This window comes from Chinchilla lanigera, unplaced genomic scaffold, assembly GCF_000276665.1.
Source record: "Chinchilla lanigera isolate Chin_1 unplaced genomic scaffold, ChiLan1.0 scaffold00065, whole genome shotgun sequence".
Taxonomy (NCBI): domain Eukaryota; kingdom Metazoa; phylum Chordata; class Mammalia; order Rodentia; family Chinchillidae; genus Chinchilla; species Chinchilla lanigera.
Window position 1 is genome coordinate 8,487,914 of NW_004955466.1, and position 15,249 is coordinate 8,503,162.

Below are 15,249 nucleotides of genomic sequence, written 5' to 3' on the forward strand. Positions count from 1 at the left end.
GAGCAATGCGACCATTATGTACTACAAGTGTAATCATGAGAAATACAAATTGAAAAGAAAGCATATGCTAAATTTGTTTTCTTAAGGAAGGTGTAAGGAGGGTATTTATAAAGTAATATAGTGGTCTCTTCATGAAAAAAGACATTCCTGAAAGAAATCCCTGCTCTAGTCTCATGTTAAAAGTAGTTGCACTTCTGAAGTGCGTATTTATTTCCTGAATAATCGACCAAATTTCCCTTTCACGTTGCAGCATGCGGCCCACCTGTGAAGAATGTGAACTCATTTGAGCCCCAATTCTGGCTTCTTTCTTCTGTTATTCCCCTGTTTTCTTTGTTTTTGTTTTTCTTTTCTTTGATCTTCATGCAGTCTTCCGTTTTGTATTTTCTTGGAGTTTGCCTTACATCCTATCTCGAACAATTTTGGTGTAAATCAGTAAATGAACCAGACACCTTGAGGTATGTTAGAGCTCCCTCATAGGGTCAGGACAGAGCTACCCTCTGTGGGATTTTACCCTAAAGTCATATGTTGTTTAGCTTCTTCCTCTCCCTGTCCAGCCGTGCCCAGGGAGGAGCAGGTACTTAACGAGTTGCTTGCACAGGAATCTTTGTTGCAGGATGGGCTCCTGCATAGCATCTCCCTCATCTGCTCCCTTCACACGAGCACTGAGTCCCTCTAGTTTGCCTTCTATGCTTCCCTGGGTCCTGTCCAGTTCTTTTCCTTCCTTTCTGTCCCAACCCCAAGCCAGATGTACGATCTCGTTTCCACCAGAAAGCAGCATGCTGGATTCCAATTTCATGGAATACAAATCTGCCCCCACAGGTGGCCAAAAGAGCGCTCCCCCAAATCAAACTCTGATCGTGTCATTTCTTCGCTCAGAATTCTTCAGGGTTATCTCAGGGTCCTTAAGATAAAGCCTAAACCTTGAACTACACTCCCAAGATCCTCCTTCATGGGCACCCTTTTTCCATCTTCTGCTCCTCCTGATTCTCTTCTCTCTGAACCAACCAACCTCTTTCACAACCTGACCCTGGGCAAGCTGTTCACCTCTGCCAAACACCTTCGCCTCCATGCAACTCTCTGCATGTGCTTGGAGAAGCCATTCACTTCAAAAGTATTTCCTGAAGTCCTGCCAGGTACCAGCCTTGAGACTGGCTCTGAAGAGTGTGGCTAAGCCGACATTCTTAGTGAGGCCACTTTCCCAGAGGCCCTCAGGCCACCCACACTCAGTTGTGCCCCACAGGGCTGCCTTGAGTGCCCATGGCACCCATCCTGGCCACCAGATTCTGCGCTACCTGCCTGCCAGATGTGTCCCTCTCAGTCCAAAGCTCCGAGAGGTGTGGGTCTGCTTGTTCCCTGCGGTACCCACCAGATCACAGCAGAAAAGCTGCCTGAGGGTAGGAGCTCAATATACAGTTTCTAGGCCATGCACTGCGGCACATGCTTATAATCCCAGCACTCTAAGAGGCTGAGGCAGGGGGATCGATCACAAGTTCGAGCCCAGCCTGGTCAACTTAGGGAAACTCTATCTCAAAATAAAAAAATAAAAAGCGCTGGGAAGGTAGCTCAGTCATAGAGTGTTTTAGCACTCAATTCCAAACACTGCAGTAAACAAATAAACAATTCCTAAATGAAAAAAATGTGTCCCATTTTTGCACTCCAGCCTCATTTCTTGGAGACTCAGGTGTGTGGAGAAGCGGCAGGACAGCCTCACCAGCCCTCTTTCTTAAACCACCCATTACAGACAGTCTGGGTTCAGAAACACCCCAAAAGGCCTTTGTCAGAAGATCTCTTTTGCCCACTCATTTTCCTAGCCCTGTTGGTTGAGAGGAAATCTGATCCAGATGTTTCGGATTCATTTACATTAAACTCATCACCATGTGACACTCTAACAACATTTGATGGCCATGAAGTCCTTTTCCACAAACCATGGTTGCCTTTTGCCAGCTATAAATGAGCGCAGGACCCTCGTTTGCATCTGGGTCCAAATTTAGACTCAGCGAGCACTGCAGGAGTGTGAAGTTTGGCAACTCTGCCTTCTCCTCTCGCAGCTGAGGCAGGGATGGGATTTTATGGACCTTGGAATGTAGATTTCCCAACGATTCATCACAGTGGGATGGTTTAGTCCACCACAAGGACAATGGAACTGAACTCTTGTCTTGGTGACTGCTTCTGCCCATTTTAAAATGAAACAAGAAACAGAAGAGAGAGGAAGAGAGGAGATTTGGAAGAGTTGGCAAACACATATATGCACATGCGCAAATACACACACATCCAAAAATGTAACTCAAGATTCACTAATAGCTCCAGGGAATTTAAATGTGCTAATTCCCTTGTCAGGCAGAGCCAAGCCTTCCTAACACCCTGTGCTTTTTTCTATCTGTCCGCCCCTCCCTCTCTGACATAAGGGTATTTTTTTTTTTATTTGCACTAAAGATGACTCCTCATTCCACTGAATTAATTCAACACTGCAAAACTAACTCCAAGAGATCGGCAAGGATATCTCATGGCTTGGAAAATGTGTGTACAAGGGTGGTTCTCTGACACAACTGGGAAATGTTACCTCAGTACGGTGAGTTGCTCCCTCCCCTGGTCCCTCCACTCTGCCTTTGTGCTGAGGATGTTGCCATGTATCTGTTTAAAACAGGCCATTCTCAGCAATAAACTGGTGAGAGTCAAGGTCAGGAGTTGTGTCATTTACCCTTAGTATGCGGCACTTTCTCATGAAAAGTCTGATGAATGAATGAATGTATGAATACCTGTACATCGAGCAGAACTTTCAAATTACTATATCACTATCTAGATATAGATGGATAAATCAATATAAATAGATAGATAGACATAGAATGAAGAGAGAATATGGGAAGTAAAGGAAATCTGTTTCCTGAAAGTCTTAGGAATGAAACTAGAGAATTTTAAATAACTCTAGTAAATACCAGCAATACATAGATTTGGTCATGCTATACATTGGTCTTTGTATTTTCTGTTTCCATTTTTATAGGCTTTTTAGGGTAGCAAATCCCTCAGAGCTAACATTTGTCTGCCTTCTGACAATGCCATCATTATAACCTCTCTGCAACAGAAAGTTCCAGGCCTTCCGCAATATTGGAAACATTCCACGATTCCTTCAGTGACGTAGGACTGCTCCCTCCTTGCTGAGATCCAAAGTGAATGACGTCTATATACAGAGGGAGAAAAGAGATCATCATTTTTAAAGCACATGCTTTTTGCTAGTGGATTTCTTAAGTCACCCTGAAAGCCACACGCTTGCTAGACCGCAACAGGGCTCCAGGGCAGAAGCACAGGCCTCTGTCTGAGAAAGAGGCAGGGATGATGTCATCCTCAGCTGTCAAGGACCGTGGGGATTACGAAACTTGAAGTGGGATTTGGAAGTCTCTGGTGCTGTGAATATAGGGGCAGCTGGCGACCTCTTCACCTGGGCAGAAACACCCTGCTCCTCCCCTCCTGCTGCAGTAACTACCTTCTTGGCTCGGACTGTGACAGGTTAGTTTGGGTCACTTTTTCCACTCTAAGTTTCAAGAGGTTTTACTGTTGATCTTAACATTTTTTCCACTTTTATTCAAATCTTTTTGACATGATTTCATGTCATGAACAATCTTAAGTGTGGAGGGATACAAAATGAATGGTGCACTTGGCAACTGCGGAGCTACAATGGAGAAGCAATTAAGGAGGCGGGGAGTGGGCTGCAGTCACTTAGGAACCCTTCAGCCCTCGGAGGGCTGCACAGCTGTGTTTGGATTTCCTACTGACATGTGACCACAGACTAACAAGCCTGCTGCGCAGGACACATCATCATGATGGACCCTCCTTCCGGAGTGTCCAGCATGTGCAGGGCATCCTATTGGGTGTTGTGCATAATTTTAAGAATAAATGTAGCTTTGTTGCCACAATCTAGTAAACTCTGTGCAAGAACACACAGTGGTTTTGTTTTGTTTTATTTTGTTTTGGTTTTGGTTTTTTTCCGTACCGGGAATCGAACTCAGGACCTCATGCTTGCCAGGCAGGTGCTGTGCTGCTGAGCTAAATCCCCAGCCCCTACACACTGGTTTTGTACGGCGTTGGCTTGGCTAAACTAGAACTGCCTTCCTCAGAATATCCTTCACTGTTTGGTTCTGGGATTGAGATGATCACCCGAGGAGCCTGTGGAACAGACGATGCCGCGCGTCTGTGCTCTGGAGGCCGGTGCAGCCATGGGTGTGTGGCGCTGCTCCCCGTGCTGCTGCTCTTCTGGCTCACCCAGCACCACACCCACAGCTTTCCCAGCAACTCCTTCAGCTTCTCCAGTTCCTGGCTACCAGTCAGTGCCTCTCTCCTGAGCAAAGCACACCAGCTTCTTCAGCAGGGTGCCGGTATTAGGGCTGGAATCGCTGAAAGACTTGGAGTGGATTCCAGTTTGTCTGCATGGGTTCCAGGTGCTCGGAGGGTTCTAGTCTGCCTTTGCCCTTGTTTGTGTTCAGCTTCCTTTCCCAACTGCTGACACAACACAATGCGAGGTGCAAAGACAAAAGCACCGCATTGATTCCTCCTCCCACTTGCACAATTGCGTGTGGTCTGACCCCTGCACCACAGGCCTCATTCCACTGCACTCCCGATGCTTCTGCTTTTCTAACCAACCCTGAATGATACAGAGGACTCACATGTTAAGGGTTCTTGGCATAGGCATTAGTCCATTACCTATTGCTATAACAAAACACGTGAAGTTGGGTATTTTATAAAGAAAAGAGGCCAATTTAGCTCACAGTGTAGAAAGCTAAACCCCAAGATCAGGTGGGACTATTGGGGGGAACCTTCATCTGGATGGCGCTCAGTGGCAACATTCACGATATTTTTTTATTATACCTTGTAAAGACACTCATGAAAGAGGACTTCCAGAACCGCCTTAGAACGAGACAAAGACAATGAGATCAGTGTGTTTGAACTGAGGGGGAATGTTTTGAGGGGGATGAACATCAATATATCTTTTACTGTAATAAATTTTTAAAAATTTGAACATTCACTCTATATTTTGATCAAACTGCATGTCAGGTAGAATGTCCATTGGTGGAAGAGTAAGGAGTCTCTTATATGTACAGCGGTTGCTTCCTATCATGACATGTTTAGTTGATGGAGGTACTTTTATCATTTCTTTTAATCTTTGGGTTTTCTTACTTTTTTCTTTTCATACTGTTTTCCATTACATTCTCAGAGTTCTCCCATGCCACCCTTTCTGCTGACTTTCCCCCCAAAAAAACTCCATTTTGGATTCTTCCTTTCTCCTGCAGCAGTTGGGGTTTGCCTCTAGGCCTTCTAGCCTGCTCTGTAGATCTGCTCCTGCTCTGCTGGGTCAGAATTGTTAGTTTACATCGCTTGATCCCCTTTCCTTCTGAGAATGACCTATCTCTCTACTTCCTATGATCTATCTTTCATTTTGCTCTTTATTTTTACTCTGGATTTCTCACATAAGAAAACTATGTGATATTTAAACTCATGTGTCTGATTTATTTCACTTAACGTTATGGTCTCAAGGTACATCCATGTAGGGAGGTGGAAGGGAGAAAAGGGATGAAGGATGAAAAGAAAGGAATTGGGATGTATTACGAACCTGTACCAACTTCACACAAGGAGCATAAACTGCAAACAAGTACAAAAAAAAAGGAAGGGGATCAAGAGATGAGTGGAAGGGGAAGGAAGGAAGGAAGGAAGGAAGGCGTAGGAGCTGCAAAAAGGAACTAAGATTGTTAGGTACAGTTTCCCCCAAGGCATGTAACCATTATGTACTACACACATGTACTAATAAACTAAAATAAAAAATAAACAAGTATCATAATATATTTTTTTAAAAAAGGAATTGTTAGTTTACAGATTGCATATGTTTTCCCTTCTTATTTTATTCCCCCTTTTTGCTGAAGCACATCCTTAAGTGACCTCATAGAATGAGACATGAAAGATAGACTTCCAAATTCCTCATTGTTGTGCATGCCTGATAGCTTAGTTGCACATAGAACTCTGTGTAGTTGTTAAGGTGTGGGGGCCTCCACAGGTCCGAATGAAAAAATGAATCAGATCTACATGAGAAGAGCGGGTTTGCCCCCAGGTGGCCAGTTCAACCATTTTGGAGCAAACCTGGCAGGTTATTTCACTCCAAGTAAGCCAGGCATCTGTGCTTTGTGCACAGGGCTTTGGGAAACCCCAGGGTGTGCCAGCAGAAGCTGTCTAGTGGTGACTCCTGGTTATCACCTTGACAACTGGTCACCCCTGTCATTTCTGAGCACAGAGTGCCCTGGTGGTTTTGCAAGGTAGCCTAGCCCCCGTCACCTCTGCAGCCCCCCAGGAAGGATACACGGGCTCTCAATTGTCTCTGCCCGTTTCATTCATAGAGTTCTCCTATCCACTTTCCATCACGCAGACATCTGCTGACATTTTCCATCCCTGGTGTGCTTCCTGCTCTTTCCTTTTCATGGTTGTATGTTTTTACATTGCCATGTATTAGCTGTGTGGCCAGGGGAAGCTTGTTAACCATTATGTACCTAGTTTTCTCATGCACAAGGTACAAAACAATGACACCTACCTAGCTATGGTCAGTACGACGATTAAAAGAGTTAATATAGGTAAGACATTAGATTTGCATTCAGTGTGTGGTCAGCTATATACTGCAAGTTAGTTATCATTACAAATATGTGGTAGGGTCTTGAGAGTAGTGAAAAACAGGATCCCAGGCCACCGTATTGAGACAGTTTGCAAGAGCCATGGTCTCAAATGTAGGAAACCCATGGAATGAGATTGTCTGATGCACATATACATGCCTGACACATCTTTAGCTCAGGGCCTCTAAGGCAATGCTTCTTAAACTTTAATGTCCATCCTAATTACCCAGGACTTTTATTAAAATGCAGATTCTGATTTAGTCAGAAATGAGCTCCATACTCTGCATTTCTAGTAAGCTCTCCCATGATGTTGATAACGTTAGCAGTGAATGTGTTTGTGTGTGTATGCGTGTGTGCATATTGCATGCGTGTAGCAGATGCCAATGTGAAATACGTTCTTACTGCAGGTGAGAGTTTATAATGTTTGAAAAACACCACCCAGAGAAACATCTTACAGTCTCATGCTGAGCTGTGTCTATGGGAGACTGTCCCCGTGCCAGGTTGGGAGTCAGGACTGATTTTATCCAGGAAGCAGGAGGGCTCCATACTGCTACTGATCACTCTGCAATACAAGTGCTTCACAAATCCTTACAAATCCTTAGTCCTGTTAGTTGAGGTTCCCCACAGGCTTGAGATGGTACCTGGCATTATCTGCATGTCAGTTCTGGTTTTCCCAATACTTCGGGTTTCTGGCTTGGTGCCTGTCTTGTAGACCACCAGGGACTTGACATCCTCACCCCTTCCCTGGGGTATCTGGTTTCACTCTTTAGCTATTGGTGTAGGGTTTCTCTTCCTTGGAAGACAGGGACAGCTGAGAATGTGGATCTCATCCTGTCTGGGTTTTCCCCTGACAAGTGGCGGTAGTGGCAGGATGTGAGGTGCTTGAAGACCACTCCTGATACTATTATCACAGACAGCAGAGTCAGTGACAGAAGGAACAGGTGCAGGGGCCCTGTGTCACATGTGGGCAGGTGGGAACAGCCAGCAGGGTGGGCATGGGAATCAGGGGTTTTAGAAAAGTCCGCTGAGGGAGACATAAATTGGTGGAGCTCGGTGAGTGGTTTTAAGGCAGTGAAATTAGTCTGTATGACACTGTAATGGTGGACACGTGACTTTATCCATTTGTCAAAATTCATAGAATGCAGAACATCACCGGGAATCCTTTTTTTTTTTTTTTTTTGCAGTACTGGGGATTAACTGGGGGCCTATGCATGGAGCTACATTCCCAGCTACATCCCCATTTAAATAAGTAATTTTTATTTTTTATTTTGAGCCAGAGTCCACAAAATCATTAAGCTTCCCATGCTGTTTTCACATTTGCAATCCTCCTGCCTCAGTCTCCAGAGTCACAGGGATTGCCAGTGTACACCACCAGGCCTGGCTCCAATGGTGAATGCTGATCTCCCCTATGACTTTGGTTCACAACGTTATCAGTATTGGCTCATCAGTTGTAACAAGAGTACCAGTAATGCAAGATGTTAATTACAGGAGCAAGTGAGCAGGGGCGTGTGAGGGTAAGAATAATGCTGACTCTAGATACTTCCAACTCAATTTCCTGTAAACCTAAAATTGCTCAAAAGTAAGCTGTCAGGGTTTTTTAGAAAGTAGAGCTAAAAACTAACTTCACTGGGCTGTTGTGATGATTCAAGCAGATAAAACATGCAAAGCGCCATAAAAGGTTGAAAACAGACCAAATACTAAGTAAATGCCCATATCACCCTCCCCCCAAGCGCATGCGCACACGCACGCGAGAAACACACACACACGCACACACACACAGAGTGGGATGCAAACCTAGATGTTGACTTGCTGAAGTGAAGGAATGGGCACGGTTCTTATTATAAAAAGTAACACCTACACGTGGAAATAATCATTTAATTGGAAAGGCATAAAGTAAAAAGTAAAAAACACTCAATATACCCAACCCAAGCGCACATTTCATAGGTAAGGTGCTTTGACTTGTTTATAATTGTTCTATTCTGACAGTCAGCTCTGTACTTCAAATCACATGCTTGTACTGCTTCCTGGTTTATCCAATTTAAGAAACTATTGACTGCTGCTTTGATAAATAAAAAATTGGGGGCCAGGGATATAACTCAGCGACACAGCACCTGCCTGACAAGCAAGAGGCCCTGAGTTCGATTCTTTGTACCAAAAAAAAATTTTTTTTGACTCATACTCTTCCATTTTTAATTAGTTCACTTTTAATTTTAGTTCTATTAGCTATTTTTATAACTTAAGAATATAGCTTTTTTGATATGGGAATGTTAAATAATATCCCTGCCAGTGGGAAATATGAGGAAATACATATAATTTTGTTTTTCTGGTCCATTCTTTTTCCCTAACTTCTGTCTACTGTGTTACTATTTTTCTGTGAACAGGGTGAGTAATGTTTTCATTCTTTTTTGTAATTATAATCAAGCCTTACATACTTTGTCTATAAAATGATTCTTCAAAAGCACATTTACAGTAACGATTGTGTAAATACCATTCATGGCTGATTGGATAAGTTAACTAGAACATTATATCAGAGATGAATCATGTGGCTCAGAACAGGCTCTGCCATATGAGGGCTGTGTGGCTTAGTAAAGTTACTCAATGTCTCTGTGCCTCCACTTACATCTGAAAAAATGGGATAATAATATCTATCTTTGTAGGTGTTTTGAAGACTAAATTTTAATTAGCACACTGTTTTGAAGATTAAATTTAATCAGCACACTGCCTGATACATAATAAGAGGGTCAATAAAAGTTCACAGTAACAGTAATTCACTCACATTGCCTAAAATATAAGTAGTGAATTCACATTATTAATAATATTAGTAGTGATCACGATTCGGTAGCATGGATAGGTTCATTAGGAAAGTGTTGTAATTTTTTATGTTAGTAAACCTGTGTGTGGCTAAGAAGAATATTCCAATTACTGGGATGAAATAGATTATCTCTCTTGATACTTCTTCAATTCAAAGTCATTCCATAGATTGGCTGGCTTCATTTTTAGACCGTGCCTCTTTGTATTTCTAACTGCCTTACAGTAGGAGTCATCACACTGGGTGATGAATGGTTAACTTTGAGAAGAAAGAGATTGCGTGTCCCTGACAAATGGCAAGACACAGAACCTGCTGGTCACTAACTTGCCAGCTTGGGTGCCCTGTGACACTGTTGTTTTCTGTTGTCCGTATGCCTGGAAGAGTCCTTGTCCTATCTTTACGATATCTTCTGCTTTGTTTTGTTTTGTTTTTCCCCAGGTACCAGGAATCTAACTTATAACCTCGCGCTTGCCAGGCAGGCGCTATGCCGCTGAGCTAAATCCCCAGCTTTACGATATCTTCTGCCACACATGCTCTCATTTATGTAAACAGCAGCCTGTGAAGGTTCCTATATCTTGCACCCAAGACGCTGCAGAGGGAACTGAAAGGAGTGAAGGGTCTGGAGCTCCTCTAACCCGAGCAATTTTTCTATGGTGTTAAGCTTTACCGGTTGTCTTCTTATCCTGTTTTGTTTTTCATTCTGGATAAACTTACCTTATTCTCTCTGTCTCTGTCTCTGCCTCTGTCTCTGTGTCTCTCTCTCTCCATACCCACCCCACTTCACTATAGAAACTGAACATGAAACAACAGCCTCACCATGCAGCAGGGGTCATCCTCGCCCTTCCGCCCTCGGACTCATCATGGGCCCCAATGTATTAAAGAACATCCCTTACACAGACAGAGACGCTTCTCTCTGCAGATAAAACCATCCTTCAGCCGTGAAGATTCCAGGACTGAGACAACGATCAATGGGACCCCAGCCCACTGGCTCATTCTTGAAAGCTGGGCCCTGCTTCTGCAAGTGGGCCAGTCGGAATCCCTGCATCAGAGTGTACCCCTCCGGCTACCTGAGCTGGAGTCCTTTCCTGTCTTTCCTCTAAATTTCCAATGAAACGTTTTTTTTCCTTAAAAAAATATATGTCTATCTCTTCTAGTATTGGGAAGTTCTAAACTGTACTTATCAATGCACTTGAAGGGATACAATTGTAAGGGTCGTGACACTCGCCGCATGAAGGAAGACTCTAAGAGACGCTCTCTCATGCAAAAAGCAAGGGGATTTTTATTCATCACGCATGCATGGGGCTCACTGAACTCGCAGGAACAGAGAACCCCAAGCCAGGTTAGCTCTGGCTTTTTAACCCGAAAAACCACAAAGGAGGGGAGTTGCAAGCGTCACTACAGAAGCAGATAGCATTGGTTAGTTCATATTGTTTTTTACATTAATTGGTTCCCTATGACGGGGGGGGGGTGCAGGAATGCGGAGGTCTTCCGCTCATGGACAGAGGAGGGGAAGGCGCTCTGTGTCAACACAAGATGTTCTTTCTCCCAAGGACAGGAGATAATGTCCGGACATTCCCAGCGCCTCCTTTCCTGGCAATCTCATGCTGCTTATCTATGGGTCAGAAGCCAGCTGGTTTCCACAAAAATCTTTACTTTTACATTTTTACACAGTAAGAAACGCAATGCTTAATACACCTGATCCACAATCACTATAGGGAAAGAAAAGGAAGCATTTGTTTTTTGATAAACATAAATAAATAAATAAACAACAAAAAACCTAGCTGATCATTCTGTATGCCTCAGCAGATACACAGTCAAAATTAGGGTGATGGGCTCCAATTCAAAACTCCTGAAATATGTTAGGAAGGAAAATCAAGAAAATTAAGATTCTGCTTAATGCCCAACTTCCCTGAAGACCAAGGGTGGGGGTGCGTGGACAGTGGACAGAAGGACCCAGTGGAGAACAGCGCCTGATGTTTCTTGATGCTTTCCAACAATGCAAATGGCATCAGTTCCCCTTGACTGTGGTGTTTTAATAAATCAAATTATCAAAGCCTCATAAATGTAAGAAAAAAAAGAAAAGTGAAACAAAACAAGTGAAGCAGGCATAGTTTGCTACCCTAACATCAAAGGATCCTAGACCATAAATCCATAACATTCACTTGCAAAAGCAGATGATGAAAAATATGGAATGAGTTTCTTAGATTTAATTTTAAAGCAGCAGAAGTATGTGAAAACAGAAGAGAAATGCTGAAAAGCAGAAACCAGAGCAGAGGGCACTTCATTTTAGAATTTTTAGCTCCTCCAGGGACCGAAAGAGCTTAGTTCCTTGATGGCTAGAAAACTGTGGGCAGAGTTTGCAAGCTCTTTTTTTGTATTGAGTCCAATCATTCAGCTCAAGTTCATAAATCAGATACCCAAGGGGTACATAACACATTATTAAATTTATGCAAGAGCTCTGAGTTCATCAAGGAAAATAAAGAAAGGTGCTAAATGTCACGAGCCATTTTGCTGGTTGTCAAACCACCCAATGTTAAATGGACTTTTAAATTATATAGTCTTTTTCTTTGCAAAATCTCATTCATACTAGTAGATGCTGGTTAGATACATCTTTCATTACCTGTTGAATGGTATCCATGCTTTCATTCAGGAAATATCTCTTCCCCATGTAGGTACCCTTGATGGGAAGTACTACCTGTCCCTGTTCCTGAGCCCCATGGCTAATGGGAGCAGGTCAACCTCACCTTTCCCTGTCCATGGTCTGTGTAGCCTGAGGGTATGCAGAGGACATGGGGCCAGTCTGTGGGACACTCTCCCCAGTCTGACACTATCGTAGGAATGAATCCAGAATGTGAGTGGTAATGAAATTTTGTCTTTCCCAGTGACTGGCCTTTCCAGTTCTTTTGAGTCCTGCCCATTTTCCAAGTCTAGCCACAGAACCTTTCACTGATCTGTTTCCAGTAAAGACATGTGGCTCCTACCCTCAGACTGACTACCGAGGAGTTTGTAATGGAAGTAGACAGTTATATTGCCACAGAGGAAGGGCTCTCATAAAATAAACAAAAGTCACAAAGGGAGAAGGCAAGGATTCCACTGAGGGGCAGAGTGGAGTGTTCCACAGAGGAAGCAAAGCATGAGTGGTTTGGAAGGACAAAAACGATGGGGCAGGTTTTGGTAGTTACCAGTACACACAAAAGCAGAGGTATGGAGGAGCAGGTCTTGTGCACAGAGCTTCCAGGAATTAGGCTGGAGCAGAGCACACAGTGAGTCAAGAAGAGGCTGAGGCTATCATGGTCACCGTGTGCTCAGTGCAAGGGACTGGTATCAAATTTACAGTTAGCAGGAAGGCCAACGCTAAGAAAATCAAAATCATTGCCCTCAACGTGAGCACTCAGAAACGAGCTGGGCAAAAGTAAAACTTAAAATGGAAAAATAGATGCCTCCAGCCAGTCACAGGAAACTTTTCTGGCAAGAATTCATTACAAGTAAAAATATTGGCAGTTTATATTTGTGGAAAAAACCAATCATTTTTAATGTCATGGGACTCCAGCTTTGATCACCTACTCTATGGATCCAAAGCATGGCAAGGATATAGCTGGATACTTTTAACTATGAAAATGTTGACACTGGCGAATATCTAAGAATCCCCTTCTGTTAGGAGACAGTTCTCCATGGGTCTCTTGAATTTCTGCACATGTTGCAAGCAGAGCCCCTGACTGGCCTTCGTTTCAGGCTTCTCATTCACGGAAGTGTGTGTAGGGGCATCCTTGGGAGCCAGAGAGAGAGGCTGCCCTTTGGTACAAAGGTCACAGTGTCAAACACATGGGCAGTGCCCAGGTCTGGGCTGGGCACTGTGGGCGATAAGAACAAAGAATAAAATAAAACATCCTCACTCTATGGAGGGGGAGGTGACCAGCAACAAGAGTAAACAACACAAAGCAATACACAAGTATTACATTCCACAGCAAAAGATGTCCTTCTACCTGTACCGTTTTGACACTTAGTAAGCTGATTTGAACACTGTCAAATTTCAGTATTAGTGAGGCTCAATGATGCAGAGGAAGCCTTGGGAAAAGGGCCTTTCCGGTTGGATGCAGTGGTTCCCCTAGAGCTTCCTGTTTCCGGTGTGGCAATGTGGAGGTGGTAGGATGATTAAGGGCTGGAGCATAGTAGAAGGAAATTAGACCGGGCACCACCCTCAGAACGGATTATGCTGGTCTCAAGGAGCATATTAGTTCTCTTGAGAGCAGGTTCTGGTATGGATACCCTGCTCCCTCCAACACTTGGGCCTTTCTACACATGGCTGTTTCTCCGGCATGTTGTGATGAACGTGTTTACGGGCGGCCAAGCAGGTGCAATCACCCAATCGTGGACTTTTAGCCTCCAAAAGCTGTGATCTACCTAAAACTCCTATTAAAAATAAAGTATCCACCTTCAGATACTTCATTATAGTGACAGAAAATAGACTAGTAGCTTTGAAGGGCGGGAGATGATGAGCAGAAGACAGAGGGAAAGCACTTCTGAGAGTCGGGAGTGAAAGGGCAAAGGCAGAAGTTGGTGGCTGTCAGTTGCCTATGCTCTCTCTGGCATTTATCCTCTAGAAGTCCTGAACTTCCTGTCTGCAAAGTCTGGGTCATAAAGTCGCTGTGCCCCAGGAACTTACAGGGATGCAATGACTCAGCAAGTGTGAAATCTCTTTGGAAGTAAGATCACCCAGCGGAGGAGATAAATAGACTGATTGAATCCATAATTATCTTATCATTGCCGAATCTCCTCTTCTCCAGGCTGAAGGGCCCGGGTGCCTCTAACAGGTGTCACATAAGAAGGCTGGAGTCCCATCCACAATGCCATGGCGCACAGCACAGTTCATCTGCTCTCTTGAAGTGTTGTGCTTGAAATTCTGGAGTTACAACCTGACAACGTGTAACAAGCTACAGAAGGTGGCTTCCTAAACTGGATCTCATCCCCAGCTGGGAAGACTGCGCCTTTAGCCACCCTTAGACTCCTGGAGAAGCAACCACAGGTCCCCCTTCTTCTCAACTCCTTGCTGCTGGCCATAGCGTTATCCTCATAGAAAAGCCTCTGGACACTGGGCAGGAACATCCTCCCAGAACACCTACATAGGAATTCATTTCCACCAGGCTGATTGATTTCTTTGCCTCCATGAGCCAAGGCTTTTCATGTTTCGCATTCCAACATCCCATGTTCTTTCTTTCCTATACCTTTATTATAGCACTGCCCTTCCTACCGGCCCTTCTACCCCAGTACAAAAATAGCCTTTCTTTTTCATAACACTCGTTGGCTATGGATTGCATGTTTCTGTCTCCTCCAAGGTTCGTATGTTGAAGCCCTAACTCCTCATGTGGCTGTATCTGGAGATGCGGCTTCTACAGGGGTAAGTGGAGTTAAATATTGGGCTCTGACCCCACAGGAATAATGTTCTTTTAAGAAGAGACACTGTGAGGTATGCTAGTGGCATTTTAATGGGGATTGCATTAAATCTGTATAGCAGTTTTGGGAGTATGGCCATTTTCACTATGTTGGTTCTTCTTATCCAAGAACAAGGGATATCTTTCCATTTTCTAATATTCTTTTCAATCTCCTTTTTTAGGGTACTGTAATTTTAACTGTACAGATCTTTTACATCCTTTATTAGATTGATTCCTAAGTATTTCATTTTTTAAGATGCTATTGTGAAGGGTGCGCTTTCCCTAATTTCTCTCCCTGCGACTTTGTCGCTTGTGTACAGGAATGCTATTGATTTTTGAGTGTTGACTTTGTATTCCATTACACTACTGA

The 15,249-nt window shown here is 43.7% G+C and overlaps 1 long non-coding RNA gene across 2 annotated transcripts in view; it reads left to right on the top strand.

The window, feature by feature from the left end:
* The window catches only part of LOC102013917, a 26,485-nt gene extending 16,235 nt beyond the window's left edge, over positions 1-10,250 (top strand). The window contains exons 3-5 of one of the 2 annotated variants that reach the window (XR_001236825.1): positions 2,434-2,569; positions 2,999-3,501; positions 10,240-10,250. This is a non-coding gene — a long non-coding RNA (uncharacterized LOC102013917). Of the gene's footprint in view, positions 1-2,433; positions 2,570-2,998; positions 3,926-10,239 lie in introns of those variants that run through there. The other variant, XR_263297.2, reaches the window with a different exon arrangement.
* The last annotated feature ends 4,999 nt before the right edge of the window (positions 10,251-15,249 follow it).